Here is a 15,562-nt window from a genome sequence, read left to right on the forward strand (position 1 = left end):
TATAGGAGGCAACTCCCTCTCCCAAAACCCGAGATCGGGCAACAGAACTATGGCCTACGCTACCACTTAAGTTTCTCGGAAAAAAACGATCGAGTGGGAGCTTCAGAGGAGGTTTGGGCCACGGAAGAAAAGCCCTTGGGATTTTCTCCTTTCAAAGAAACCTTCAAGGAGAAATATCCCGCCTGGACTTCTTCTTCCGACGCCGAGGAAACCTCTCCCACTGGGAGGTAGACCACTCCTTACACACTTTATTTATATCACACCGCTGGCCCCTACAATAAGGACAAAGGGTGTGAGGGTCAGCATCGACCGCCGACATAAACGTGCCACAAGGGTGGTCTAGTAATCCAGGACACTTTCGCATAGCAGAGGCCAACTTCACGCAAACCTGTCAAAGGAAAAGCAAAAAGCATTAAATGGCTGTCAAAGAAGGCAAGGGTGAAAGCGGACACATCTGACTACCACCCGAGCCGAGAGCAAAGTGAGCTCAAGCACAGGTGTGTGTGATGGGGGTAGCAACCCTCGTTAAAATTCTAATGGCTCGTCATTTCAGCTACGCCGAAAGTAATAACCCATATTAAATAGCGTGGTTTGTATTTCAGTTACGGAACAAATCTCTTTTATAGATTCTTGAATGCCTTAAAATTAGTCGACTTTGCATTTTAAAATGTATATAATGTAGTCCTATTATTCTTATTATTACTTGCTACCCTAGTTGGAAAAGCAAGATGATATAAGCCCAAGGGGTCTAACAGGGAAAATAGCCCAGTGAGGAAAGGAAATAAGGAAAACTACAAGAGACGTTTAAGAATAACAAAAATAAATGTTTCATATATAAACTATAAAACTTGGAAATAAAGAGAGGATAAAAATTTCAAAATAACAAGAGGAACCGAAACAAGATAGAATAGTGTAGAGGAGTGTACCCTTAAGCATGAGATCTCTAATCTAAAACAGCGGAAGACACTGGTACAGAGCCTATGTCACTACCCAAAACTAGAGAACAATGCTGTATAGAGAAAAAAATTGTTAAAGTTGCATTATAAAGAGATAAAAGAAATCTTATATCTATGTGGCATGATTGCAATCCTACAGAAATACATAAATTGAAAAATCATGAAATAATTGTACCCCAACAATTAAAATAAAATTTCATTTGTCACAAGGTGGCACTTTGCATTTCTTCCCTAACCACCACTAAGGGTTAGACATATGTGACTTATAAATGAAGACGCTTTTGGTGCTTCAGAAAATCTTGGAAGAACTTAAACTTCAAGAAGCAGATCTTGTATTCTATTATCTTGCAACAAAACTGGTTGACTCTTGAGCAGACTTTCTGACAAAATTTTTGTCACAATTCGTCGACGAACTTGAAAGAACTTTTCTGGGCTCAAAACTTTTCCCCTGATTTGCTGGCTTGGCCCTGTCACCTGAAAATTGCATTGGAATGAATTTAGATGTACTAAATTACAGCAATGATAACGCAATCAGATGTCAATTATTTTAAAACATATCTACACATTCATAAGTTATGGCCCAATACATTTTCTCTCACGTAAGGGGTTTGTAAGACAGAAAAGTTCCAACTAATATCAAATCATGGTAATCCTACTGTAATTAGGATACCCTTAACAATTTAAAAGTCAATCTTAGCATTTAACTTTTAAATCTTAGCATTTAAAAGTGCTGTATCCAATATGTTTTACCCATACAAAAGTTTTTAAGGCTAAAAAGTTCTCACTAATATCACATTAATCGTTAAGGTTAGTGCTTTCAACACCCAAACTTTGAGGCTAAAACTCAAAAAGGTTTGTTCAAGTCTTATAAAACAATAATGCTGTGATCGTTAAGTTGATATATAAATGGAGTTTAACTTCGCTTACACAATGCTAAGTTTAAATTTGATAACTTCATGAGAATAAGATTGAAAAGAATACTGTTTACATTCAAGTCCTGCCAAGGGCACTGGTAGATGAACTCATGAGACAGTCAAGGCCTAAAATCAAGGACCAATTCTTGAATTGAATACAAAAATTTTGGATATAAGGCTCAAGCAATGGGGCCTGGGAGTCCATTCATCACCCATATATAGGTGAAGATTAAAAAGAAAGTGTAGCTAGTGGCCAAAAAAGATACTGTACACCACCAAGTAATGCACTGATGGTGCTACTCCATTTATGAGAGATTCAATTATTAGGATATCCTTTCATATGGAGTTTCAAATCCCATTTAAAAAATCCTATTACCATGCAAAACTCGGGTACATTTTCCATATTACCTTTTATCACATTGTTTAGTTCCCAGTGTCAATTCAGACTTGAGAATGCTCTGTTCTGGCGAAGTCTCATACACCATTGCATTGTTGCTATAAAGGTCACCTAGAAGAAAAACAAATACATTATCAATAACGTTTACTTAGTTATGGATAAACTAATTAAAAATTTACTTGTGTAAATAAATGATGCAAACAGATTTACTTAGGTGTTGATATACCAGGACAGGCGTAGCCTACACTGTGCAACATGTATAGATCTTGTATTGGGTCTTGAAATGATTGCTAATTCTGCTGGGTGTTATAGTACACAGGATGAATTTAATACTAGTGTGAACCTTCATTGGTGTCGGCTATTTTTGGAGATTTAATTTCTACGTGCTAGAATGTTTTATGCATTTAGAACCGCAGAGCGGATCAGTTAGAAATTTGACAGACATTTTCTTAGCTGGGTAAAACAATTTTATGAATTTTACATTAAAAGTGTCCTGAATAGTATTAAATAATGCTAAATTGATATAAAGTTGGTCATGTGTCCTATCAAAAGTAGTCACTTCATTATTGTTTGTTACCATGGATTACATACCCTATACACACCAAGGCCTCATTTAGCGTAAGGGCATTAAAAAAAATCAAAACAAACTTGACATAGGTCTGCAGAGAACCCCATGAAGGGAAAATCAAATGTACGATAAGAGATTACCATTAAAGGTCTCTGTGATACTTGCCTTTAACATATTGGATGCATGTAGAAAGCTATTTTCTCTTCTCTCATCAGGTGTCTCTTCTGCTCAAAATGTCTCTCTCTCTTATTGGAGAAACCCTAGGGTAGGTCGAATGGTGCTCAAATTCTTTAGACATTTTTCCTTTCGAAGCGACAATGTATGCCATCATCTGCAAAAAGATATTCCATAAGTATATACACGTAATGCAATAGCTACATTATCTAAATTCCTTTCTTAAAACTGTACCCACATATATACCTACTTAAGGCCATATAAATACAAATATATAGAATGGAAATCAACCCTTTTTCTTTGATCCAAGAATGTCTTGCACAGCAAATTATAAATTCTCTACAAAATTGACATTTGAACCCTATCAAACACACTATCCTGAAACATGTTCATCTTCAACTGATTAAGTTTAGGCAGTTTTTTAATATCCGTTCTCTCCGTTGGTGTGTCTCAAAGAATTTATACTAAGTGGCCTCCCCCAGTGTACTTTAGATATCAATAGTTAGTCTCCATAAATGACAATAAAATAAATATAATTTCAAAAGTAACTTATACTTTTCCTGGCTATGCAAACACGAGTCTTTAAAATAAGGAATGTCTTCATGGTACTTGAAAAACTCTTGAATTCATTAATGAGGTAATTAATGACAGGTGGACCTTGTTAACATCATGTGATGTTTGCGGGTGAATAGTTCTACCCACGTGCCAGTCAGACAACTTCTGACCTTCAACTCAGGACTGTGAGGGGTGGTTGAGATAAAAAGTTAAACTTAAAGACTCAGCTTTTTATAGCTAGGAAAAATATTACTTGCTTTCAAAATTTCTTTGCTCCTATGCATATACAAACCATTTGTCTTTTAAACAAGACACTTTGGTAATTGGTGGACAGGAAGTTCCTCCTAGAACTGAACTGACAGGTTCTTTTTCTTCCCTGGGAGTGTCAGTCTGCCTGATCTCGTATGGGAGAAAAGAAGAGGACTCCAACTCGCTATCAGTAAATCACAAGGAATCCCTTTCCCAAAAGGGGATAGCAGTCTGGGATGATATACCTGGCATATGATGTTCAATAGGTTGGTATACAATCAGCCATCCTCCTCCTCGTCAAGGAGGGACGGGGGAGATAGATAGATTCTAAAGAGTAGAGCTCGGAAGGAAGCATAGCACACCAGCATTGTCAGATCTAGCGAGTAACGGTTTGACTGTTTCATGACCAAGATAGAGGAAGGAGAGATTAAGACCAGACGGTCATTCTACTTTAGATCTCAGATTCACAACTATGCAATACCACAGAGAACATGCTTCTTGTCTTGTGAGGGACCTAGAAACCACACTGGTTACTCCAACAGGAACTACAAAACTAGGGAACAATATTACAGTGGAAGTTAAGACACTCACTGGGGATTACAACAAAGATGCTGGGTTTACAGCAAGAAGGAAACATGAAACCGGTCACACTTAGGAAACACTGCACAGGGAGATTACCACAGGGGTCATTGGTATCAGGGTCACAAAACTAAAATTACTAGTGTCAACACTGAGCTCACTTGGGTGACGTAGCCTTAGCTACCCACTCCTTCAAAAAGACATTGAGGGCTTACCTGCAAGACTCAAGGCTAAGCAGGGTGAGATTGGATTGGGGAGGAACCTGTCAACTCAGCCAAGCAAGACAATATCTGTGGACTCATGTTTGTCTCTAGCAGATTTTATTCATTGTGAGCGTGGTGATTATGTCACCAAAGCGTCTTGGGAACGACCCAAGGCATGTAAGGACGAAGGCAGCTGCCTGCTTCCTGACACACAGTACACGTACTTGGTCGTACTCTTGCACGAGACCTTAAACGGGCAGAGCCCTTCATTTCTGCCTGCAGTGCATATGCTCATTCTCTTAAAGAACAAGAGCGGCTGTACCACAAACAGAAGTGTACACTTGAAGATATGAATGTTCCTTGTACGTACCATCTCGCCCCGTGAATGAGTCGAGAACGTACTGGGATCCTCTCCCCGAGTAGAACGTACCCAGTACTGTACTCAAAGAAAAGGATTAAAACAGCCGGACGTGGATGCCGAGAAATACTTCTGTACTCTTTGGTGGCTGAAGACAAAGCAAGTGTTTATCCGAACGGCAACAATGCTTACCTCGTCAAAAGTTCAAGTGGCCGTTCCTGGTTCGCTTACGTTACAGTGGAATTATTGAAGGACTATATTTTTTATTTGTGTAGGAATGAACTACGGCAAAGACTAACAAGTAAAGAAATAAATGAGAGGGTTAAGTAAATAAACAATGAAATGGAACCTTTCCTTGCCTGATTAATCCTAATCTTATGTTAATATGTATATAAATGCCCAAAATTTCTAGTAAAAATAAATTTCAACTGACTACTGTACCTACAAACATATATGTCCTCAAATGGATATACGAGTATATATTTTTTTAAACATTCACTAAAACTCTAATTTCTCACCTAATCGAAAAATAACTCTACGCTGGTGGTGGAACCTTAGTTGAACTTAATCAATATGAGTCTGGAATAATGAATCAACCATTTCCACACAATTTCTTTTACAACCCTTCTCGTAACTTATGAAAAATTTTCACGGTCACACTATTAAAACTATATATGTACCCTCTTTACGCAAAATTTAACAGAAAAATTCAACAATTATCAATTAATTACTGAATAAACCCATTTTACTGAAATTTTTTGATAAGGAAGAAGCCAAAACAACCATGCATTTGCATCAATGTTCTGAAATGCATATACAAAAATTAACGAATTGGAAAAACACAAAAATACATACGGTTCATGTGATTGGTGTGAAATTAATATGTTATTTTTATTAGTAAAATAAATTTTTGAATATACTTACCCGATAATCATGTAGCTGTCAACTCCGTTGCCCGACAGAATTCTATGGAGGGATACGCCAGCTATCACAATACTAGAAGGGGGTGTATTTACCAGCGCCACCTGTGGCCAGGTACTCAAGTACTTCTTGTTGACACCTCCTCAATTATTCCTCGGTCCACTGGTTCTCTATGGGGAGGAAGGGAGGGTCGATTAAATCATGATTATCGGGTAAGTATATTCAAAAATTTATTTTACTAATAAAAATAACATTTTTCAATATTAAACTTACCCGATAATCATGTAGCTGATTCACACCCAGGGGGGTGGGTGAAAAACCAGTGTACAAGACTAAAGGATAGCTAAGTATCCCGTATTTCATATAATCAGTTATCCACAATAACAATGAAATAATAAGTACCTGGTAAGGAAGTCGACTTGAACCGTTACTCTGCCTTTAATAAGATCGTCTTCCTTACTGAGCGCAGCGTTCCTCTTGGGAGGCTGAATCAACTCAAAGGTGCTAAAGTATACAGGGCTGCAACCCATACTAAAGGACCTCATCACAACCTTTAACCTCGGCGCTTCTCAAGAAAGAATTGACCACCCGCCAAATCAACAAGGATGTGGAAGGCTTCTTAGCCGACCGTACAACCCATAAAAAGTATTCAAGAGAAAGGTTAAAAGGTTATGGGATTATGGGAATGTAGTGGCTGAGCCCTCGCCTACTACTGCATTCGTTGCTACGAATGGTCCCAGGGTGTAGCAGTACTCGTAAAGAGACTGGACATCTTTGAGATAGAATGATGCGAACACTGACTTGCTTCTCCAATAGGTTGCATCCATAACACACTGCAGAGAATGGTTCTGTTTGAAGGCCACTGAAGTAGCCACAGCTCCCACTTCATGTGTCCTTACCTTCAGCAAAGCAAGGTCTTCTTCCTTCAGATGAGAATGTGTTTCTCTAATCAGAAGCCTGAATAGTAAGAAACTGAGTTCTTAGAACTTGGAAAAGAAGGTTTCTTGATAGCACACTATAAGGCTTCTGATTGTCCTTGTAAAGGTTAAGACCTTTTTAGATAGTACCTAAGAGCTCTAACTGGGCAAAGTACTCTCTTCAGATCATTCCCCACCAAGTTGGACAGGCTTGGGATCTCGAACGACTTAGGCCAAGGACGTGAAGGAAGCTCGTTTAGCAAAAACCGAGCTGCAAGGAACATGTAGCCGTTTCAGATGTGAAAACAATGATCCTGCTGAAGGCGTGGATCTCACTTACTCTTTTAGCTGTTGTCAAGCACACGAGGAAAAGAGTTTTTAATGTGAGGTCCTAAAAAGAGGCTGATTGGAGAGGTTCAAATCTTGATGACATAAGGAACCTTAGGACCACGTCTAGATTCCAGCCTGGAGTGGACAACCGACGTTCCTTTGAGGTCTCAAAAGACCTAGGGAGGTCCTGTAGATCTTTGTTGGTGGAAAGATCCAAGCCTCTGTGGCGGAAAACCGCTGCCAACATACTTCTGTAACCCTTGATCGTAGGAGCTGAAGGGGATCTTACTTTCCTTAGATATAACAGGAAGTCAGCAATCTGGGTTACAGTGGTACTGGTTGAGGAAACTGCATTGGTCTTGTACCAGCTACGGAAGACTTCCCCTTGAGACTGATAGATTCTGAGAGTGGATGTTCTCCTTGCTTTGGCAATCGCTCTGGCTGCCTCCTTCGAAAAGCCCCTAGCTCTTGAGAGTCTTTCGAAAGTCTGAAGGCAGTCAGACGAAGAGCGTGGAGGATTGGGTGTACCTTCTTTACGTGAGGTAGACTTAGAAGGTTCACTCCTAGAGGAAGAGTCCTGGGAATGTCGACCAGCCATTGCAGTACCTCTAAGAACCATTCTCTCGCGGACCAGAGCGGAGCCAACCAACGTCAGCCGTGTCCCTTTGTGAGAGGAGAACTTCTGAAGTACCCTGTTGACAATCTTGAACGGCGGGAATGCATACAGGTCGAGATGGAACCAATCCAGCAGAAAAGCATCCACGTGAACTGCTGCTGGGTCTGGAATCGGAGAACAATACAACAGGAGTCTCTAGGTTATCGAGGTAGTGAACAGATCTATGGTTGGCTGACCCCACAGGGCCCAAAGTCTGTTGCAAACATTCTTGAGAAGGGTCCACTCTGTGGGGATGACCTGACCCTTCCGTCTGAGGTGATCTGCCATGACATTCATACCGCCCTGAATGAACCTCGTTACCAGTTAGCTTTCGATCTTAAGACCAGATGAGTAGGTCCCTTGCGATCTAGAACAACTTCCACGAAAGAGTCCCTCCCTGCTTGAAGATGTAAGCCAGGGCTGTGGTGTTGTCAGAGTCCACCTCCACCACTTTGTTAAGCTGGAGGGACTTGAAGTTTATCAAGGCCAGAATAACCGCCAACAACTTCTTGCAAATGATGTGAAGTGTCCTTTGCTCCTGATTCCATGTTCCCGAGCATTCTTGTCCGTCCAAAGTCGCACCCCAGCCCGTGTCTGATGCGTCCGAGAGGAGACGGCGGTCGTGTTTCTGAACAGCCAAAGGTAGACTTCCTTGAGAAGAAAGCTGTTCTTACACCACGCGAGAGAAGACCTCCTCTCTTCGGAAACAGGAACTGAGACCGTCTCTAGCGTCATGTCCTTTATCCAGTGAGCAGCTAGATGATACTGAAGGGGGGGAGGTGGAGTCTCCCTAACACGATGAACAGGGCCAGCGATGAAAGTGTCCCTGTTAGACTCATCCACTACCTGACTGAGCATCGGTTCCTTCTCAGCATGCTCTGGATGCATTCTAGGGCTTGGAAGATCCTTGGGGCCGACGGAAAAGTCCGAAAAGCTCGACTCTGAAGATCCATACCCAAGGAGACAATGGTCTGGGATGGAACGAGCTGAGACTCCTCAAAATTGACCAGGAGGCCCAGTTCCTTGGTCAGATCCATAGTCCATTTGAAAATCTCCAGACAGCGACGACTTGTGGGAGCTCTTAAAAGCCAGTCGTCTGACGGAGCCGGACACAAGATCATGATACTGCTGCACAGTCTGTGAACTGTCAATCATGGGCAAGCGAGGAAGTACAGTGACAACCCGAATCTGTCTAGACTGTCTGGGTCGTACAGACAACTCCTTATCGGGTTGCTGAGGTTGCCGCACTGCGTCACAACAAGTCACTTCTGTTGGTTGTTGAACGTCTTCCCCGTGACACATTGACTCCGTAAACAAAAAATCCTCTAACAAGGACTAAGCTTGGACTGCATGTCATGCAACACAGCTCAAGGTCTATGGGAGCAGGTGTGGTAACAGACGGGATTAGCGACTGAAGTGGAACCATTACCTTCCCTGGAAGCATGTTATGCTTAAATAAAAGTCCATAAGAGGTTATGCAGCTAAAGGCTCCCTCCAAATGACAGAGTCCTCAAGGGAATATCAGAAGGAGGGAGAAAAGAACTTTCTCATCTACAGGGACCATATCCTAGAAAAGCTAAGTTCTCTCAGTGAGGGTTCACTGGTGCAAAAGCAGCAGACTAGAAGGCAACGTTATGAAACTGCTTGACAGTCTAGTGAGTTGGCAACAACCAAAGATGTGTGACTGAGAAGCATGCGGTAAGGTATGCAGAGCATGTTGTATGCAGAGTATGCTGTATGCAGAGCATGCTGTATGTAGAGCATGTTGTATGCAGAGCATGCTGAATGCAGAGCATGCTGTATGCAGAGCATGTTGTATGCAGAGCATGCTGAATGCAGAGCATGCTGTATGCAGAGCATGTTGTATGCAGAGCATGCTGTATGCAGAGCATGCTGTATGCAGAGCATGTAGTAAGCAGAGCCTGCTGTAAGCAGAGCCTGCTGTAAGCAGAGCCTGCTGTAAGGAAAGCAGAGCGTGTGCATGGCGTTTAACATTTCTCAGAAATTCCATGACCAGTGCTAGAGTGCTTTATGCATGCTTGCATGGGGTTTTAATATCAACATAATATTACCTTACATTCATAACTCATGATTCATATTTTTGCCATATTTTGCGATCTTGTTAAAAATATATTGCAAGGAATACAAATATATTTTTATAAGTAATACAAATAACCTCCATTATCATATGGTTTGAAAATGGAGGTAAGGTATGCTGAACAGCAGAGTCAGAAAGAGCTGGAACAACAATAGTTGTGGTTTCCTCTTCAAGACTCTGTTGAGGGAACACCTGAGGCTCAGTCTGCAAAGGCTGAATAAAAGACAAGCAGAAGGAAGGCGCATGGGTGGAGGAGGCTGACTCCTAGCATGAGTGGTTGAACCCAAGGGTTGCGCTTGCTGAGCGGTTGGCGGAAGCGGAGTAGCAAGTTCCAGTTCCTGTGGTGTGAGCGGAGCGCGATGAGGAAGAGGCTGCGCAGAACAAGGTAAATGTCTCGCAAGCTGAGGCTCCTGAGGCGCAAGGCTAAGGTGTTGTGGTGCTTGCCTTGTGGAGGGTTGAGCTCGCTGCAGCGAGAGCTGAGGAGACTGACTCATGGACGGGAGAGGTTGTTGTACCTCAACCGAGTGTTGCATCACTGGTGGAGCAGCAAGTGGAGGCGGAGGAAGAGAGGTATAATCCTCCTGATCCCATTGTAAAGGTTGCCTTAAGGAAGGCGGAGGCTGAACACCACTGGGAACAGCAAACTCAGCACGTGGCTCAACATCGTACGCCTGGCAGGTGGTACTGCGATCAGGCGGAGCGAGCGTAGGCGGAGGCGCAACACTCTCAGCCCGACACTCGCGCATCAAGTCCGAAAGCTGTGCTTGCATGGACTGTAGTAGAGTCCACAACATCGTACGCCTGGCAGGTGGTACTGCGATCAGGCGGAGCGAGCGTAGGCGGAGGGAGTGTAGGCGGAGGCGGAGGCGCAACACTCTCAGCCCGACACTCACGCATCAAGACCGAAAGTTGTGACTGCATGGACTGCAGTAGAGTCAACTTGGGGTCGGCAGACACTAAGGTCTGCTGAGGTAAAGCCTTAACAGCAGAGATCTGTTGCGGCAGAACCTTACTCCTCTTAGGCGGAGTGCATTCAACTGATGACTGAGGAGAGTCAGAGCTAACCCAATGACTGCATCCGGGTTGTTGAACTTTAACTTCGTACGTCTGGCATAGGTCTGGACTTTACGTTTAAGAGGTCTTGAGACCTGAGACCAGCGTTACTCTGCCTTTATTTCTCCCCTAAATCTCTTCTGCAGACGAGCAAAATAAGGGCTCAATCGTCTGCGGGTGGGAGTGACGGTCTCGGTAAGACACGCCCACAACCACCGAGGATACTTCTGTGCGCCGATCAAGGCCTGCTGAACCCTTATGCCCTTCGACATTGCTTCTCCCCTGGGCTTGGGAGCTTGCAAGAGGTCCCGGACTGGGAGGACGACTGGCGCGCACAGAAGTACCCTCACGCACAACACTGACATACTTTGCGCTAATCACTTATCACTTTGATTTCTGTTTGCACTTATTTCACTGAACTCGAAACTTTAAGTGGTTTGTACCTGAAACACGCAATTCTATCCTTTCTCAAAAGTTAGTAATTGCGAAAACAGAATTACAATGTAACAGAAAAATCTAATGAAAGATAATTCAGTGGCTGGAAAGAGACTAAACACTAGATCACTCTAGAAACGTTTAGTTTCTTCCCCTAAAGAGACTAGGGAGAAGAGCAAAAACGATAACGACGTTACTCGTACGCCTGGCAGGCTTGAATGAAACGTTTATCCTCCTCTTTCTCCCTCCGTCTCTATCTCTCTCTCTCTCTCTCTCTCTCTTGACTTAGAACCTGAGAGAAGAGCCCAATCATATATATCGTTAAAACATATTATTGTTAAAGGAAAAAACTGAAATATTTCCCAAAATGAAAAGTTCCTTTATTAGGATCAAAACCATTAAGTTAAGAAAGAATGAACAAAACGCTAGACACGGTTACTCTTACTGCAACGTGAAACCGTGAACATTCTTTCTCTATCGTAACGATAGAGTGCAAGTTGAACGTTCTGAACGTCAACAACTGCAGAGACAAAACAAAACGTTAGTTCAACTTTGAAAACAGTACGAGACTATCAAAGAAATTCTTTCAAACTCTGTGGCGGAAATAGCATAATATGTTAACAGGTAAAACCGAAATGACGGGCTCAATGTTAATTAACTTCGGTACCAAGAAAAGACCGCCTACTATTAGGAAGGTCGAATATAAACAAATATAAAAATTAATTTTAATAAGTTTATAATAAAAGGAAGTTAATCGAAGAGGCCTATAAGAGGCGGAGAGATATAAAATAAATCTATAACTTTTGTTAAGCAAAATTAAGAAAGAGAGTCTATACTCTCTTAGACACCAACACTTCCGTCTAAGGGAAGGGTCGGCCATTGAAAGGTGAACGAGAGTCCATACTCTCTTCGTCACCATAATTAATCAAATTAATTCCAAAAGCTAACTAAGCTAATATAGAAGTTTCCAGTAAAGCGACAGCCGAAATCAAAGAGAAATACTTCACCAAAGTCGTGAAAATACTCCAAGAACATAAGCGTATCCCAGAACGTCTTGCCGGAAGCACGACAGAGGAATAATTGAGGAGGTGTCAACAAGAAGTACTTGAGTACCTGGCCACAGGTGGCGCTGGTAAATACACCCCCTTCTAGTATTGTGATAGCTGGCGTATCCCTCCATAGAATTCTGTCGGGCAACGGAGTTGACAGCTACATGATTATCGGGTAAGTTTAATATTGAAAAATACCATAATTATCAATAATCTACAAGTCAGTCAAAAGGGCTTTACTGCCATGTGGCTCGCTTCACTTGCAAATTTACATTTTAACGGGAATGTACCAATCTGGCAAGATGATATGGATATGCTGCGCACACCAACTTTGTGGGTCGCTACTATTTTTTGGTTAATATTCAATACAGTATATTAGCTTCTAGCAAAACTGGAATTAGCTATAAGATATGGACATGTGCTACCTAGTTTGGTATTTTTCTTAGTACATTATGATTAACGAGAGCTGCGACATAACTTGTCGATCAATTGAAATGTGAACGCTATTTTGGAGTCAAAGTCAATTGCTTTCGTTTGGAAGACCGATTGTGGGTTACTATGCACTCGCTATTATTATTATCATTAAATGCTAAGCTACAACCCTAGTTGGAAATGCATGATGCTGTAAGCCCACAGTCCCCAACAGGGAAAATAGCCCAGTGAGGAATGGAAATAAAGAAAAAAAATATTTTAAGTATAGTAACAACATTAACAAATATATTTCCTTTAAAAACTATAAAAAAATTTAACAAAACAAGAGGAAGAGAAACTAGATAGAATTGTGAGCCAAAGTGTAACCCTCAGCAGGAGAACTCTAACCCAAGACAGTGGGAGACCATGGTACAGAGGCTATGGCACTACCCAAGACAAGAGAACAATGATTTGATTTTAGAGTGTCCTTGCATTTGCTTTCGACAGCTTTGTTTTTTTAATGAATAAAAATTTTCTGGCTTTTTGAACCACTTAAGAGCTACGAAATATCTATGCTTAAGTTCCCAGAGGTAATTTTACATGACCCTTTTATACCACTCCTGCTTCAGATCCTAGTATGACTATAGTCAATTTATTTTAACGAGGTATATTTGCACCGACTCACAGGGGTGCCCTTTTAGCTCAAAAAAGTTTTCTGATAGCCGATTGGTCGGAAGTATTCGGACAAAAATAATTCCGACCAATCAGCTATTAGGACACTTTTCCGGGTTAAATGGGCACCCATGCTAGTCGGTGCAAATCTGCCTCACTAAAAAATATTAACTATGCTCAGAAGACATACCATAGTGGAGTTCAATCAATTTTCAAATCTAATGTAAATTCACCTATTCTGAGCAATGGAGGAGCATAAACCATTTTAGAAATGAGTGCTCAGGGAAAAAAGATACTTCACACAACGCTGCTCGAGAGAGAAAACGGTGTACGAGAGAGGTACTGTACTTCTGCCGTCATTAGTTTGTAGGCGTTTCACTAATTTTGGCATGAAAAATAATTTTTTCTGTTATTTTTGTTGTTGTTTTGAGTCTCGCTATTATCATCTTTAAACCTTTGGTTTTTATTTTAATCCACCAAAAACCCGGATTCCCACCTGGGGAACCTGATTGAAGGTGGTCCTCAGAACACGATAGTTTCCCAGAATATAATAATAACGCAATAACACTAACAGAAAATGGGATTTTTCATGCAAAAAAGGCTGGGTGTAGTCCAATGAAATGTTACCAAAATAATAGCGCAGCCAAACCGCAGACGTAAGATAGGACGCAAGAAAAATAAAGTGGTGGGCATCACTAATATGGAGTGTGGCCAGTATGGATGCTGCAATCTGAGTCAGGTTAGGTTGAAGTACCTTAGAGTAAGTCATATCCTTTTAATTTCCTTACAAGTCATGTCCAACGGCTACGAACAACCAGTCGCCAAAAAACCATATAGGCTACAAAAGTATTGAAACTCAGCTTTACCTTGCCACTAACAGACTAGTCAGCAAATACATATTCATACCTGTATTTATTTAAAAGTATTTTCCCGCAATTGAGCAGTAGTCATAAATCGTTGAGAAGAGCATGAGTTGGACAAAAATACTTGCTTAGCCCAGTCAAAGTAATGTTGATCCTCAAGTTACGATTTCAAGAATCCCCCCCCCACAAAAAAAAGTCTTTAACCACAGACAGCATCACAAAATCAACTCCATATATTTTTGACAATACAATTTATGAGGCACGGAACATATATCGGTAAAGAGCGTAATTTTTTCTATAAGAAAAAGTAGTTTTTATACTAGGTTACATTGCCCTGTAATACACTACAATAATACCATATTTTTTTACACTACAATTTAAAGGGCACAATATATCTGTCCCTACTAAAGGATTTATTACTGTACCTTTAAGCCTGAAGTACACTGTAGAATGAGTCTTTAGGCATGACAGGAAAATAGCTAGCATTATATATAAATTATTCTACACAACCATTAATACAACCTAAGCTAAGAGGCATTCCTATCCCGTACTAAATAACCCAGTAGTTATGGTGATAAAATTTCGATTGGAATTTACCTTCGAGGTATAATTCATCATATATCAAATCCTCCACAAATTTCAGTGCAAAATATGAACTATACTATTGCCAATGACTTCAGCCTTGAACAAGCAATAATGATTCATAATTATCAGAAAATATATACATGAAAATCGTCTACCCCATGGCCGCCATTGGCCAGGACAAAACATTTTAGTCTGACAGAACAATTTTGCGATTTATGAGTAATTAACAGCAACTATGTCCCATTTTAAGTTTAATACATGAACTATAGCAATGATATTCATTACAAAAACAGTAGAAATAACTGAACTTACATGGAAATATGTATAACTATGAAAATGGCACACGTCTACAGGAACTCACTTGACAACGGACAATAAACAAATGACGAACGCAATTTGCTGAAGCTAAATCAGGGTTGCCAGGTTGGCATTTTTCGGGCTATAAAACTCAAATTTTAGCCTTTTTTCGTGCTAGATACCTATATTTAGCCTTTTTGAAATTGTTTAGCCTTAAATGCTGTATTTTCGGTGTTTTTCTACTATTAGGTTGGCCTTTTAAAGCTGCAGTTAATCAAAAGTTGGCCTTTTCTCATTTGGAAAACCTGGCAACCCTGAGCTAA

The 15,562-nt window shown here is 41.0% G+C and overlaps 1 long non-coding RNA gene across 1 annotated transcript; it reads right to left on the reverse strand.

The window, feature by feature from the left end:
• Window positions 1-607: 607 nt before the first annotated feature.
• Window positions 608-15,353, reverse strand: LOC137640501 (uncharacterized). The gene is made up of 3 exons (XR_011044370.1): window positions 15,255-15,353; window positions 3,001-3,166; window positions 608-1,430 (listed from the first exon to the last, which is right to left on the reverse strand). It is a non-coding gene; the product is annotated as an uncharacterized lncRNA (long non-coding RNA).
• Window positions 15,354-15,562: the final 209 nt, after the last annotated feature.

This window comes from Palaemon carinicauda, chromosome 5 (genome assembly GCF_036898095.1).
Source record: "Palaemon carinicauda isolate YSFRI2023 chromosome 5, ASM3689809v2, whole genome shotgun sequence".
In the NCBI taxonomy this organism is placed as follows: domain Eukaryota; kingdom Metazoa; phylum Arthropoda; class Malacostraca; order Decapoda; family Palaemonidae; genus Palaemon; species Palaemon carinicauda.